The following is a 14698-nucleotide window of genomic DNA, read 5'->3' as shown; positions in this document are numbered from 1 at the left end:
AACATATGGGAGTTTTATATTGTTGTAAAGAGTATTTTTATGGTATTTGTTGGACTCGCTTATAAATTTCACTCTCTATTTTGGCTTTCGTGACAGCATGTAAAATTAGAGTAATTCTGTCGGATGTTGACGAATAATCTCTTAATTGATTTTGGCGGTACCCATGTATCGTATCTTAACCCGCCATTGGCAAAGTTTACTGAGGACAATGATCTTTCCTGAGACATCATGACAACGAAGAATAGTTGGAGAAAACTGTATGATTGGGTTTTTATGTAGAGCGACTGGATAATGTGGCTGTTCTCTCAAAATGAAAATCTTTAGAAAGGGATTTTTGCTGTTGTTTACCCAAGTTGTTTTAAATTTAAGCGGACTGGGTGTGACAACAAGAAAAGAAGATCAAGATATCATCGACATTTTATTATTTATAATTAACTAGGTCCAGTCATATATCTCTAGATCGTAGATATATTGATTATTTAAATACGAATGGCCTCGAATTGGAGGACAAAACATTTAACAATTATAATTCTCTTCGGTAGAATTTCCTCGGTAGAACGGATTAGATATCAAATGACGTTTGTTGCCTTAAATGTTTGTGAATATATAAAACATGTCATAGTGATGTGGCGAAAATTCATAAATAGGTAAATGTCATGGTGGGGGTCGGCTGATGCCGACGCCTGTGTACAAATACATGCATTCGACCGGCATATGTAACGGCATAATCGGCATCAGCCTATACCTTTCTTGACAGCCAAATGGTAGACCACTCATCACTTAAGTCGGAGGTTGTTGCTGTCCGGGGATGGAATCTACCAGGTGACGAATCACTTATCAGTTACATTTCCGCTTCGGTATTGTTTCCGAGGTAGAGCGAGGTGGATAATAAACGACATTTGCCGTTTAATGTTTGCGAATATATAAAAAATGTTACGGTGAGATTAAATATAAATTATATATGTATATATATATTTATATATATAAATATATACTCTATTCCTCCAGCCCAGTTCCCAGCCTTATTTGCATTAACTGCGATATCATTTTAATCAGTATTTTTTTTTTCCAGACTTACGTAACCGGATGTAATTAACTGTTGATAGTTTAAACATTTAATTATTGAGGATTGTGTGCACTTTTAAGAACGTGTGTATAGTTACGTGTGCTTAAGTAAAAGAGGAATAGAGAGAATGAGTTCATCCAAGCACGAACAAATTGCATTTGTTTTGAAAATACCTGTCACTCAGTCATGATTAATTATATGTCAAGTATGGTAATGAATCTTAAGATTAATGCAAAATCAGTTCTACCAAAGATGAAGAGAGAAAAATAATAATTATAAATAGGCTTCCGGAGGATGTAGTGGGTGCATGTGGATGCCTTCGAGAAAAGGGTTAGCTTTGAGCCTATGCAGTTTACCCGACACAGGGCGACCAATGCCTTTGGAATTAGGCCAAGACGCCTCCCTTCTTTCCCCCGGGGCTTCTTTTTAGAAAACCAGCTACTATAGTTGTGATAAGAATTTTAATTAATTCACAGCCGTCGTTCTAATGGGATATGAGCCTACCTATCCTTCGTCACGGAGATGGTGGCCTAAAACGTCTCCGGTGATAAAAAGGGGAAAAAGAAAGAAGGAGGAGGAGGAGGAGGAGGTGGAGGAGGAGTGACGGGTTTCGTTCGAGGTTCGTGTTGGGGAAGGGCCCCTGAAGGCGAGGATGACACCGGCAAACCACCCAGAACGAAGCAGCCAAAAGTCTAGCAGGCGTGAAATTGAGCCTAAGCCACCTTTTAGAGGAACTTCCATACTTGGAGGAAGACGTCTCTCTCTCTCTCTCTCTCTCTCTCTCTCTCTCTCTCTCTCTCTCTCTCTCTATATATATATATATATATATATATATATATATATATATATATATATATATATATATATATATATATATATATATATATATATATATATATATATATATATATATATATATATATATATATATATATATATATATATATATATATAGAGACACACATATATATGTGTGTGTGTATGTATGCATGTATGTATGTATGTATTTATTTATGTATGTATATGTCTCTCGTCTCTATCTCATTCTCTCGGCTGTAGAAAAGGTAGGTTTTCCATTTCCATGACTTCAGTTTTACCGGTCAAAAGCGTACCCCAAAAATACTTAAGTTGGGAGTGAAAAAGACCTTGGATGCACTAGCGAGGTATTAGCTATTTTTTTTATACGGTTTATGCAAAATGGTCATAATTATGACGAGAAATTTACCTGATAACAGTTTTTGATTGTATATTGTGGAGCCAGCGAACGAGTTTATTTTTTTTTTTTTTTTTATTTATTTATTTATTTTTCTTTTTTGAGATTGAGCTTTTCAAAGGGTGACCTAAATAAAGCAATACCAGTGAATTTAGCATAGTTTTCATAGGGGCGGTAGTGGCAGCGAAACTTAAAAAAAAATTACGACCTAAAGTTATACTTCTTTATTTGGGTCCATTCTTTCCAAAACTTTAATGCGAAAGAAAGAAAAGACAGTGATAGTGGGGCAGAAAATTGCTGTATTGTCTTGTTGACCGCATTTGTATCTAATTTAGTAGTATTAGATGTTGAGAAAAATATAAATAATGTTCCCTAAATAGGTAGTGAAATCAACGCACTTTATTTTATTATTGAAATATGATAATGACAAAAGGATATGAAAGGTGAATGTTGGAATTGAAGTTTATCTTTTTCCCCTTGCGTCCACGATTGTAAATTTAGTTTAGAGATGAAAGCACCCCCAGAACTTGATCAGTTCTTTATGCATTTTCAGCTCTGTCCCTTGAGGACATCAGAGAGAAACTGGCACTAGAAACGGAAAAAGGTTGATAATTGTTTTAGCCATTGCGGCTTGATTTCTCAAGATTTAATAAAGGATAGAGAAGAATGGTGTCATTCTTCTCAGGTGTTTTTCTAAGTTGGGGTCCTGGAAGATATCAGTCCCTCTCAGCCGATCCGATCCTCAGTTCATCAGTTCCACGTAGTTGCTTGACGAGGTTTCAAGTCGCCGAATACTTCCCATCAAGTGAACATCCTTTGGTGCTCCTTATTATCGTGTTAGCTAGTACTTACTTCGTTTTGCAGTATATTTTATGATGCATTTTGCACTGTACGTTTTATGACATGCAATCTCATATTTCACGGAGTATAGTTTATTTCGCGAGTTTACATAATAGAATTTTACGTAATATATTTATTGTTCAATATTTTGCTGGATGTAATTCCCAAGGATGTAAGGGGGGAGGCCCCCTGGTGTTTACTCTAGGTTGATGATATCGTTTTGATTGCAGAGACTGGGTAGAAGCTTAAGGGAAAGCTGGATGGGTGGAGATATGCGTTAATTGTAGAGAGATGAAGATAGTCGAACAAAGACTGAGCACATGACAAATGTGTTGGATGATGACCAGCGGGCCACGAGCAAGCTGGATATCAAGTGTCTAAGTATCAGGGCTCGATAGCATTAACTATGGGTGATATGGATAAAGAGTCTAACCATCGATTTCAGCCTGGGTGAAACAATTGGAGACGGGTATCGGGCATATTCTGGGACGAGAGGGTCCCTGTTAAGCTTGAGGCAAGGTGCATAAATGTGGCGGTAAGACCTGCTATGTTGTATATGCTATAAACTGCACCCCTGAAGAAAAGAGAACAAAATAAGATAGGCTTGGCGGAAATGAGTGTGACCGGAAGAAATAGGATAAGACTTAAACATTCAAGAATCGGCAAAAGTCACTGAAGTGTCGTGGAAAGCCCAAGAGTCCAGACTGAGGTAGTCTGGCACCTGATGAAGAGGGGAGATGGTGAGTAATATGTTGCAGGAGACATCATGGAAATGGAAATGCCAAGGACACGAAGGAGAGGAAGGCCCAAGAGAAGTTGGAGAGACGGCATTCGAGAAGATGATGAGAGACGGAGGAACAGACGAAGGTCATTAAAAACAGTGACCCCGACTAGGGATTAGGCTGAGAAGATTTTACCATACATTTTTTACCCTATTCTCCAAAAGTAAATCGCATCGTAAACATGACGCTATTTACCTTTAATCTTGCTTCATTTGAAAGAAATTGCATTAAATTTCAGTAATGCCTTGAATGAGTTTTTACTTGAAATTTCTATAAGAAATGCTTCAGCAACTATGTTATTGAATAACATAGTTGCTGAAGCATTTCTTATAGAAATTTCAAGTATATTTTTAGTCTTGAATTATGTCATTTCTACATAGGATGACTGTTTTATCTCTTTCAGAGTGTATCTTGTGCTACGTGACTACAAAATTCCGTTTGGAACCGTGTAGTCATTGCTTCAGAAAAAATTCTTAACCATTTTCTGTGGTACTTGCACTGTATAAGGGCCCTTTTCTGTATCAAACATTCTGGGAAGCCAACTCCAAGTCAGACTTCTTTTCTACTGTTTGTATTTTCTGTGTCCTGCAAGTTGATTATTCCTCAAATCTCCTCAACTCATATATATGATATAGCTTTAGACTGGCTCAAGAAAACATGGGCAGTATGTGACACTCTGCCTGCGTGCTGAGGTAGATGTAGTCTATTCGTATATCCATATATATTATTCGAATCTAAAATCTAACCATAATGCTCTCATTTACAATAAAGTTTGATGGGTTCCCTAGCAAATACTGCCAGTAAAGGAACAGAAAGGCATATTGTGTACATAAAACAGTCATAAACTTTATTTAAACACAGTGGTGTTCCATTTTAGAAATAACCCGAGGTTGAACCTTTATTATAATATGCAGTGCACCGCCATTTATTTATGCTTCTTTCTTTGTGATAAAGGAAACTGTTGAGACTAATTGGGTTTCTAACAAATGCTGTGGTGTCCTTTCACTCCAAACTTGACTCGCTCGGAATATTACACTTGGGTAAAAATGGAGGAACACAAAAATAGTAGAGTTGTATTCTTGCAGTCCACCACTTTCCTCCCTCTCTCTCTCTCTCTCTCTCTCTCTCTCTCTCTCTCTCTCTCTCTCTCTCTCTCTCTCTATATATATATATATATATATATATATATGTCTCTCTCTCTCTCTCTCTCTCTCTCTCTCTCTCTCTATCTCTCTATATATATCTATATATATATATATATATATATATATATATATATATATATATATATATATATATATATATATATATCAGACTCTACGTAATTCAATTTTGAACCCTCTTGCAACTATTGTTCCCCAGGAAATACTTATAATTTCTCTGAGGCTTTCCAGTGATGTGATGCTAGTATTGTCCTGGGACCCTTTAGTATCAAACATTCTGGTAAGCTTTCTCCAAGATTGACTATTTTCTTTGACTTTTTTTCGCCCAAGTTTCTTACCCTTCCTTTTCTGAAAATAGATTTTGCTCGGATAAAGTTTAGGTCTGTTTGACGTTTTTAACATCTTCCATTTAAAGAAAAGATTGATATTTAAAAATGTCATCCCCACTGACATTTAGACCTATATAAGTCTCTCTCTCTCTCTCTCTCTCTCTCTCTCTCTCTCTCTCTCTCTCTCTCTCTCTCTCTCTCTCATGCCTTCTTCGTAGATATATCTTTATTGTTGTGAGTTAAAAGTTCATTATAAAACCTATTTTTCATTAAACCAAAATATTAAATATTCCTTTCAAATCATTCCTCGTTATTTCACAAAAGCTTTATGAATGAACTTGGAGGTGTCCTCATCTTTGCTTCTGGTAGTCACGTGTTAGTGTTGAGGTTTACAGCTACTTTATTAAAAGTGATATTGAAATTTTGGTTTTCCATTAGTCCTAATTTAGCTGGTAATAATACTAAATTTCAATGTCACCTAAAGCTACGGTCTCTCCTTCTTCCTATTCCTGGAGATACAGGCACTGTTCTTGATCCTCTTGCAACTTAAATGACCCCATTTTATGTTATTCATCCTTTGTGGAATACAAGATTCATGGCGTTCTTTCTGGTCTTGGCAAAAGTCCTGGCATTCTTCTCTAACCATTTGCATTCAGTTTTTCATCGGGTTTAATCCAAAACTGTGTGATTCCACTGTTTCGAGAGGCTGTTTATTTTATTTATGTCAATTTAGAGATTTGTTACTCTCTTACTGGTCGGAGATTATTTAGGTTTCTGCTCCTTTCTCCATTGCCTTTAGTCGAGTGGGTTTCGCAGGAATCCTAAAACTGCCGACGTGATTTTGGGTCTCACTGCGTTGTCACCACATTTTATTTGGATTATTTCATAGAACCTCAAGACTTCTTCATTTTATTGCTCAAAGTGAATCAGTCGTGGTAAGTTTATTGGTGAGCTAATTCTTAAAAAGAAAAGGCAGTTTTACCGAGAAAGAAGGTGAATTTTGGATATCCAGTGAAGTTTTCCTGGAAGTATTCGCAATAGCATTGTTTCCTATTTTATGCGTTTGTGAGTGATAACTGAATAGTTTGTTGGCTGAATTTGTGCAAGTGGAAGAAACGGTTTCCGCCTCATTCTCAGAACTGGTTGGAAAAAGGAAAAGAATAAAACTAGGTGTCGTTCTCTGAACTGGCTGTAAAGGAGTGAAAGAAAGAAAGAAAGACGCCGTATGAGCGAATAACGATTCTTGTGATCTATTTACGCTCCTCAGTGGCTATCCATCAACGATGATCAAAGAACCACGATTTATATCCAGCCCTGATGCCTTCAAAAGCAGCCCATGAATTTATTATATCTTGATTATACTCTCTAAATCAACTGCAGCCTTTGCTTTTCGGGTCGGTCTTTGACAAACTTGTTGCTTTATGAAGCACAAACAACTCGTGAATCATGTTGGTGAATAACGATTCCGAGGAGACTCCGCCCATTTTTCCTCAGCCCCTCCGCGTCTTTCCAAAAGCCCCTGGCCCCTGGAGCTTGCCTACCTCAGCCCCCAAACTCTTTCCCGTAGCCTATACCCTCTACCCCGCACATCCATGCCCTACCTCTTCCCAGCTCCCACATCCTCTCCATAACCTTCCGTCTGATTTTCTGAATTTTATAAAATATATAGCGTAAAGATATCATCAATTTATATAGAATCTTCTTCTACAAATGAATTTTATTGTTCGTGTTTACTTCAGAAAGATATTAATGAGATTGATGTAGTGACGGATGGCGTTCATCTTTTTTGTAAAGGGTTTGTATGGCTTGATATCATTTGTGAATAAAATAGCGCGTTGAGAGAAAAACTCTCACTAACGGTGTATGGGGAAAAATGGATGCCCTCAAGAATATGATGAATACTCTCGGCTCGTTTAAACATTCGGAAAAATTTCCCCACTCGCCTCCCTCTCTACATCAGTGCATTTCGTTGATCTTAATCAGGCCAGGTCTCTCTCTCTCTCTCTCTCTCTCTCTCTCTCTCTCTCTCTCTCTCTCCCCCGTCAGATTCACACGAACTACAAAACGAGAGGCGATACCAACCGTCTTCTTTAAAGACAGTATCTTACCATATGAAGATAAAGTAAAGTTTCTTGGGGTGATATTTGATAAACTTAGTTTTGGTCTTCACATAAATGACCTCGCCAACATAGTTAAACAATCACTAAATATATTGAAGGTGATATCACATTTTGATTGGGGGGCAGACCGAAAAACTCTGCTTAAGCTTTATATATCTATAAATGTACTTAACCAAGATGGATTATGCCTGTCAAACCTATGGATCTTCTTGTAGAACTAACTTAGAAAAATTAGATGTAGTGCATAACTTGGGACTACGGATATGCACAGAGGCATACAGCACTCCCCCTGTAGCTAGTATAGATGTAGACTGGGGCTTACCCCCCCTCTTTCAATTCGCAGGGAAGAACTAAGCTTAAGGTACATATCCAAATCCTTAACCTCTAACAGCAATCCAAATTAGAAGTGTGTGAAAGCCCCAGTAGATCGGGCAGCGAATAGACACCGACTACCTAAACCTCTGGAGGCAAGACTTGAAAGAGAAAGCAGAGATGTTGGCATACTGACAACACCAATAGCTCAGGTTGCATTCCCTAAATCTCCACCTTGGTGTAAATCACGTATTGATATATGCCCAGTTATTGGAGGGAAGAACTACATTTCAATGAAGAAATTAGGAGGCAGAGCATATTTACTGATGGCTCTAAGTCGGAGGATGGAGTTGGCTGTGCAGTAGTGGTGGGAAATTATGTAATCAAGAAGAAATTACCCCCTTCCTGCTCGATATTCACGGCTGAATTACATGCCGTTCTTGGAGCTGTAAAATACATTTTTAATAAGGGAAAGACTGATGAAAGTTTTATCATATGTTCTGACTCGAGTAGTCATTTATCGTCGTTAAGAGTTGATTCCCTTGCACCACCTAATACCAAAAGCACAGGAATGGCTGACCCTCCAGTACTTCTGCTGCCCGCAAGCGTATCAGGGTGAGCTTTTGTTGGGTACCTGCTCATGTGGGTATAGATGGAAATGCGAGAGCTGATAAGGCAGCTAAAGAATCGATAAGATTGCAAAATCAGGCACTCATGAACCCCCATACTCTGGTTTTCATCAAATTATTCACATCTAAATAAGTAGGAAGTGGCAAATTGTTCGGGAAAACATAATTGGTAATATGAAGTTGAAGGCCATTCGGCCTTCAGTTAAGAGATGGCAGTCGTCACATCATCCAGATCGGAGGACTAGCATTATTTTAACAAGGCTGACACATGCTACGCATAGATACTTAATGCGAAGTGGAGAAAGGAGAAAGGGAAAGGCCGCAATCTGCAGTTCCTATCAAGAAGTTTTAACAGTAAAACATTTATTAACTGATTGCCCAGTTTTTATCCAAGGAAGGAGAGCTACCCGCTCTATTGCAGGTCCATGAGTGAGGTACTTGATGAGAATTGTGATATCAGTAAACTAATGTTTTTGAAGAAAATTAACTTTTATTTCAGAATTTAACTTTTTTATCAGATTTTACAGATTTATTTCATTCGTATTAAAGACTGTATATATTTTTGGTACATTTTTCATCTTAATTTGTAGTTTTAATGAATTTTAGCTAAATTACTGTTTCATTTTAAGCACTGAATGGCCATAGTTGCCCCAGTGCTTGGCGTGTATGCCTAAAATCTCTCTCTCTCTCTCTCTCTCTCTCTCTCTCTCTCTCTCTATATATATATATATATATATATATATATATATATATATATATATATATATATATATATATATATATATATATATATATATATATCTGTACATATGTATATATATACAAACATAAATTCATTATATATATATATATAAATTATATATATATATATATATATATATATATATATATATATTATGTGTATATATATATACATATACATATATATATATATATATATATATATATATATATATATATATATATATATATATATATATATATATAAAGCAGAGAGACAGAGGCATCTCCTGGAACACGCATTAATGTACGCGGTAACGTGCTGTCGTGTGTAAGGAAATGAGGCGTTGCACGAGAGCGAGTTCGTTACCTCCATCTCCATTTGGGTACGAAGCCGTAACTCATCCCAGAATGTGAATATCTCAGAGGCCGATGCAATCTTTGAGAAAAGACGAGCAATTCCGGGGTTACACCCCAAGCACCTAGTTGAGGTGCGTCTGTGTAGTGTGTAATTTTCATTTGAGTAGCTCTGCATCTTCTTCCATTAATAATATCTATATGAGAAAATAAAGTTTATATTTTCATTCAGCTACGCACGATATTTTCCATTCCATGCAGAATATACGTGACCTCAGCGCGTTGAGTATATTACTGGAAGTGGTTTAGAGGTTAATTAAATAGAATTCATTTCGTATTAGGCATTACTTCTTTGAGCAACTGTACAGATTTACGCTGCTTTGATCAACGAAGTCAAAGACGAATAGCATTGTATCTCGCAGCTCCTCCTGATTCGTGTTGGAGTGATCCTTCCGCGTGTGAATTTGCTGTTCCCTTTCTGTCGAGACTTGCTTTGCAGTATTTTCTCCAAGTTAGCTAAACATGAAATTTTAATTTTCGTTCATGATCTAATATCACCTGACATAATACTTAGGTCTTCCTATCTATATCGAAACTTTCACACAACTAACGGGTTCAAAATATAGGTGTCTCTCTCTCTCTCTCTCTCTCTCTCTCTCTCTCTCTCTCTCTCTCTCTCTCTCTCTGGAATTCCTTATAGCTATCGAATGCTTCGTACATTTGAAAGTAATAAGTCATTCCAAAATATTCTTGGTCAGATACTATGTTCATTTCGCGGCTTAGGGGAAGTATCAGTGAGATTTTTGTAGTTGATCAACGATCAAGGTTGCGTCTATTTTTTATTTTTGTCAGGAACCATCGTCTGTCAAAGGAAATGTTTGTATTATGTAGCTTCATGAGAAGTCTTCAATTTGAAATATATTTACTGATATAGTTTCCGTGGGTTATGTAGCTAGTGCATATATAGAAAAATCTACCATGCTGTGAATACTATGTCTTTAGATCAAGACAGTGCCGAAGTGTTTTGACTTCTAACTAAATTATTTATCCCTGGATAAAATCATTAAAGGAAGAAATGAGGGCTGCCTAAGGTACTAAGCTTATGTTGAAGTAATTGAACTGTTATATAGATTCTCCACGGTTTAGAAAACAAATCGAGAATGTTTAAAATATCCTATACGTGGTATTCATACACATCCCAACACTCTGTGTGTGTAAATATGTATGTATGTATATGTATATATATATATATATATATATATATATATATATATATATATATATATATATATATATATATATGTGTGTGTGTGTGTGTGTGTGTGTGTGATATGTATATATATTTTATATATATGTGTATATATATATATATATATATATATATATATAGATCGATAGATAGATAGATATATAATCTGTTTTTATACTCTTTATATGTAAAAAATTTCAAATTGTATGTTTGGAGTAAGATTCTTTGAGTAATGAGAAGATTGTAGGGTGAATTGACGGATGTAAATATGAATGGTGGAAGAGAGGAGGTAGTTGACTAATTATTTTAAAATCCCATTGACATCCCATGGTTTTGATGACGAGAAGTCGTCAGACCACAACTCAGACGCACCAGAAGTGGATCATCTGGAGGGCTGTCACTAAAGGAACAACCTGGTCCTAATATGCATACATGGGCAAAGACTACTCCGAACGTCGTTGGTGGCAATGACTACAAAGCGCGTATCGGAACTGAAATTACATGACTTGTAAACGCCTCGTGATGTTCATGCTTCAACCGGAAAAAATTTGTCGTAAAGACTTTAAATGTCAAGTTCAGAAACGCCTTCGGTGTCGATGTCATTATGCCCTTATAAGTTTCAGCAAATTATTTACGCTAGGGAGCCTCTGATATTTATTTTCCGAACTAAAGTTTATCGTTGAATATTTTTTTTTCAGAAGATCGGTGAAGTGTTGGAAGGTTAGGTTTTTTACTTTAATACGTGCCTTACGTTTCTTCATTACCTCGGCAAGTACATCAACATCGACCAGAATACATGTATATTTTTTATAAATCTTGGTAATTCTCAAATTAGTAGGAACCTAACAGTTCACATGAACAGGAATTTTAGGTTTTGCTTTTACGGCAAAATGAAGGACATTTGAAGAGTTCCTCGTGGAAGACGGAGAAAAACTACAGCATCATTGATGCTCTTATTTCTACTTTAATTTAATTTTTTTTTTTTTTTTTTTTGAAGTGTCAGCCAGTCGGTTTCCAGCAAAGGAAGAGGTTGCTTTAGCTGAGCGTCTCCAGCCCACACATATTGAAGGAGTTATGTCGACGTCGTCCAGCATTGTGTGGTAGTCTCCCGTCCAAGTAACTGACCAGACCAAACGTTACTAAACTTCGTTGATGGCCTACCAGAGGTTTAGCGAATATGGTACTGCCATCAAACGTATAGTAATAAAATTTTGGTGTCCTTTTGATACAGAGATTACTCAGTAATAAAATGAACAGAATAGACGAATTTGTAGAACAGTAAACACACTTTATGATTTACAAACTGATAATTATTTTGTATTTTTTTCAGATTTGCATGTTTTTTAGTGCAGTACATAGTGAGTATTCTTATTAGTTTTTTCTTTGAATGCATTTGTGTATATGTTTACATATGTGTATATACAATATTATATATATTATATATATATATTATATATATATATATATATATATATATATATATATATATATATATATTATATATATATATATATTATATATATATATATATATATATATATATATATATATATATATATATATATATATATATATATATATATATATATATATATATATATATATTTACGATTTTTCCTGGGGAAATGCTTACCATGACCCAGTTATAGACTCTAAATGAATGATTCCGTTACTTACTTCTATTTCTGTATAAAATCTGACTCCTGTTGATTCAGGAAACCTGTTTAAACCACCTGGGGCCGCTTTAAATTTATACCTTCCCATACAAGGTTTCTAAGGTTAACTAATGGGATCGTAGCCAAATTTTGCATATTTTTGTAATGTATGTATATCACTTTTAAAAAGCAACAACCAAACTTTCGTGATGGACTGCAGTATTACCAAGCTAATCATTTAGCATGTGGGTCGTTCTTCTCATACTAGTTTGAAACTGTCTTGAGTGCAGGTCTTGGCACGAGTAAACTGATTCTTCATTCATTGCTGAAGGGGTCCAGATTGCACAAGCGCAGAGCGCTCATTCATGGGCCTGTTACCCCAGATTTCAAAGATACGGTGCTTCCCCGTTTAACACAGAGAAAAGGAGATGAGTTGGAACTTTTCTCTGATTTATTGAAACGGTTATAAAGCGTGGTTAAGAAAACATCACTCGATGAAAAACATGCAAGCATACGTCAGTGTGCGGCATAATCCCAGTCAAGATGCACAGTGTGGGTGGGCTACGCCAACGGGGCACCAACCCATGGTGCCCTTTGTTTATGTTTAAACTGACATTTGCGGGACCAGATTTTAGTAATGGTAACATATATAATGTGAGAGGCTTGATTTGATGGGATCTTAGAGCGTGGAGACTTTAAAATTTAGAGTTAAATGAAGTGGGAAGCCAGTTTCATGGAGGTACTGGAATTCCTTGTTTACATTAGACAGTGATGTGAATAGAATATTATTTTTGCATTGCGGTAGAAGCTGTAAATGAAGGTAATTCCATTAAATTTCATTCGTGAATTAGAATATTGATCTAACGTATAGTGCTGCATTATAGATTTCTTTTAGTTTGAGTTACTGTACTTCAATATACACTCAGTGTTTTTATTTGCTCATTAGTTTCGGCAATTACGATTCTTTTTGTGGCTGTGAGCAATGCCCTAGACATGATTCATCATGGAATTTACAGTAGAAGTAAGCTGTTCGCCCAACTGCTGTAGTGGTTCTTTCGTTCTTAAGGTGGAATGGAACTGCAAACAATAACCACAAATATGTTTAGTTTGGCTTCGTGAACAATGCATCTTCTTCTTATCTCTCTCATTGGTAATTGAGATTCGGGAAACCAATTAAGGATCAGAATACATTCGTTAATGACCTCTACCCTCTTTCCCTCCCTCGCCTACATCTTCATGCCTACGAGGTGTCCTATCTCCTTTTCCATCCTTCCCCCTTCCCTCTTTCCCACGGGCCATTGCCCTCCTCCCGAACCCAGCTGCTTGGAACAAAGAGAAGTCAACGAAGCTTGGGCACTACATATTAAAAAGAGCGAAATCTGAGAGTCACCTTTTCCAAGTCGCTAGTTAAAGAAGTTTCGATGGCGTCTTAGACCCGCAGCGTCTTCTGAGAGGAAGAAAGCCGTTTGTGTCTTCCGTTGTAATTGGCCGGCGCTGACGGAGGGGCCAATCAGAAGTCGGTTCTCAAGTTCCTCTTTTCCCCGTGACCGAAAATAATTAAACATCAAAAGGCAGATAAGGATCAGATTTGATTATAAGACAAATCATCAAAGTGCCGAAGATGAACGGCAACAAATTTGAGCCAGACCTCGTCGGACGGAAGACCCGTCTGGGATGGGAAAAAAAAACCGCCAGAAATTGAACCAATCAGCGTTCCGCGCTCAGACTCCTCAGTTCCCTACGCCTATATGTTCGGTGTTTTGGAAAATGTCTCTTACTACGCCTCTCGTGCAACGGTAATTATCACCCCAGCCTTCATTAACAGAGTCAAAGGCTTTCGCCTAGGTCCTCCCCCCGCCCCAGGCCCAAGGCCTCCTCTTGGCCCCTTGGCCCCATAGCAACTATGGTCTCGTGTCTCCCGTAGGTCTTTAAGAAAGAGGGAATTGCAGCGGCGTCATTATCTTCAACAACCATATCGGGTGACGCACCGTCACAAACATTATCCTCACTTGGCTCCCAGAAAAGAAATAACTCTTCTATGCCACGGCGGATTTCTGCCCGCCCATACACTCTCTCTCTCTCTCTCTCTCTCTCACTCCCTCGCCTTTTTCATTAGGGGAAGGAAGGTCTTTTTGTGCTTAAGTCTTACGCAATATTTTTTTCTTTTGTTTCTGGAAGTAGGGTTGGGGAAGCTCCTAAAATCCGTAACCCCATTGATTTGTTGAAGCCTCTACCTCGTAAATTTATTCATTCTAATTTAACC

General features: G+C 37.0%; 1 long non-coding RNA gene across 1 annotated transcript in view; it reads left to right on the top strand.

The window, feature by feature from the left end:
- Window positions 1-12138, top strand: part of LOC136847665 (uncharacterized) — a 411764-nt gene extending 399626 nt beyond the window's left edge. Inside the window, exon 4 of the long non-coding RNA XR_010855790.1 lies at window positions 12111-12138. This is a non-coding gene — a long non-coding RNA (uncharacterized lncRNA). The remainder of the gene's footprint in view (window positions 1-12110) is intronic.
- Window positions 12139-14698: the final 2560 nt, after the last annotated feature.

The sequence above is a fragment of the Macrobrachium rosenbergii genome, chromosome 17 (genome assembly GCF_040412425.1).
Source record: "Macrobrachium rosenbergii isolate ZJJX-2024 chromosome 17, ASM4041242v1, whole genome shotgun sequence".
In the NCBI taxonomy this organism is placed as follows: domain Eukaryota; kingdom Metazoa; phylum Arthropoda; class Malacostraca; order Decapoda; family Palaemonidae; genus Macrobrachium; species Macrobrachium rosenbergii.
This window is presented reverse-complemented; position numbering and strand designations above follow the sequence as displayed.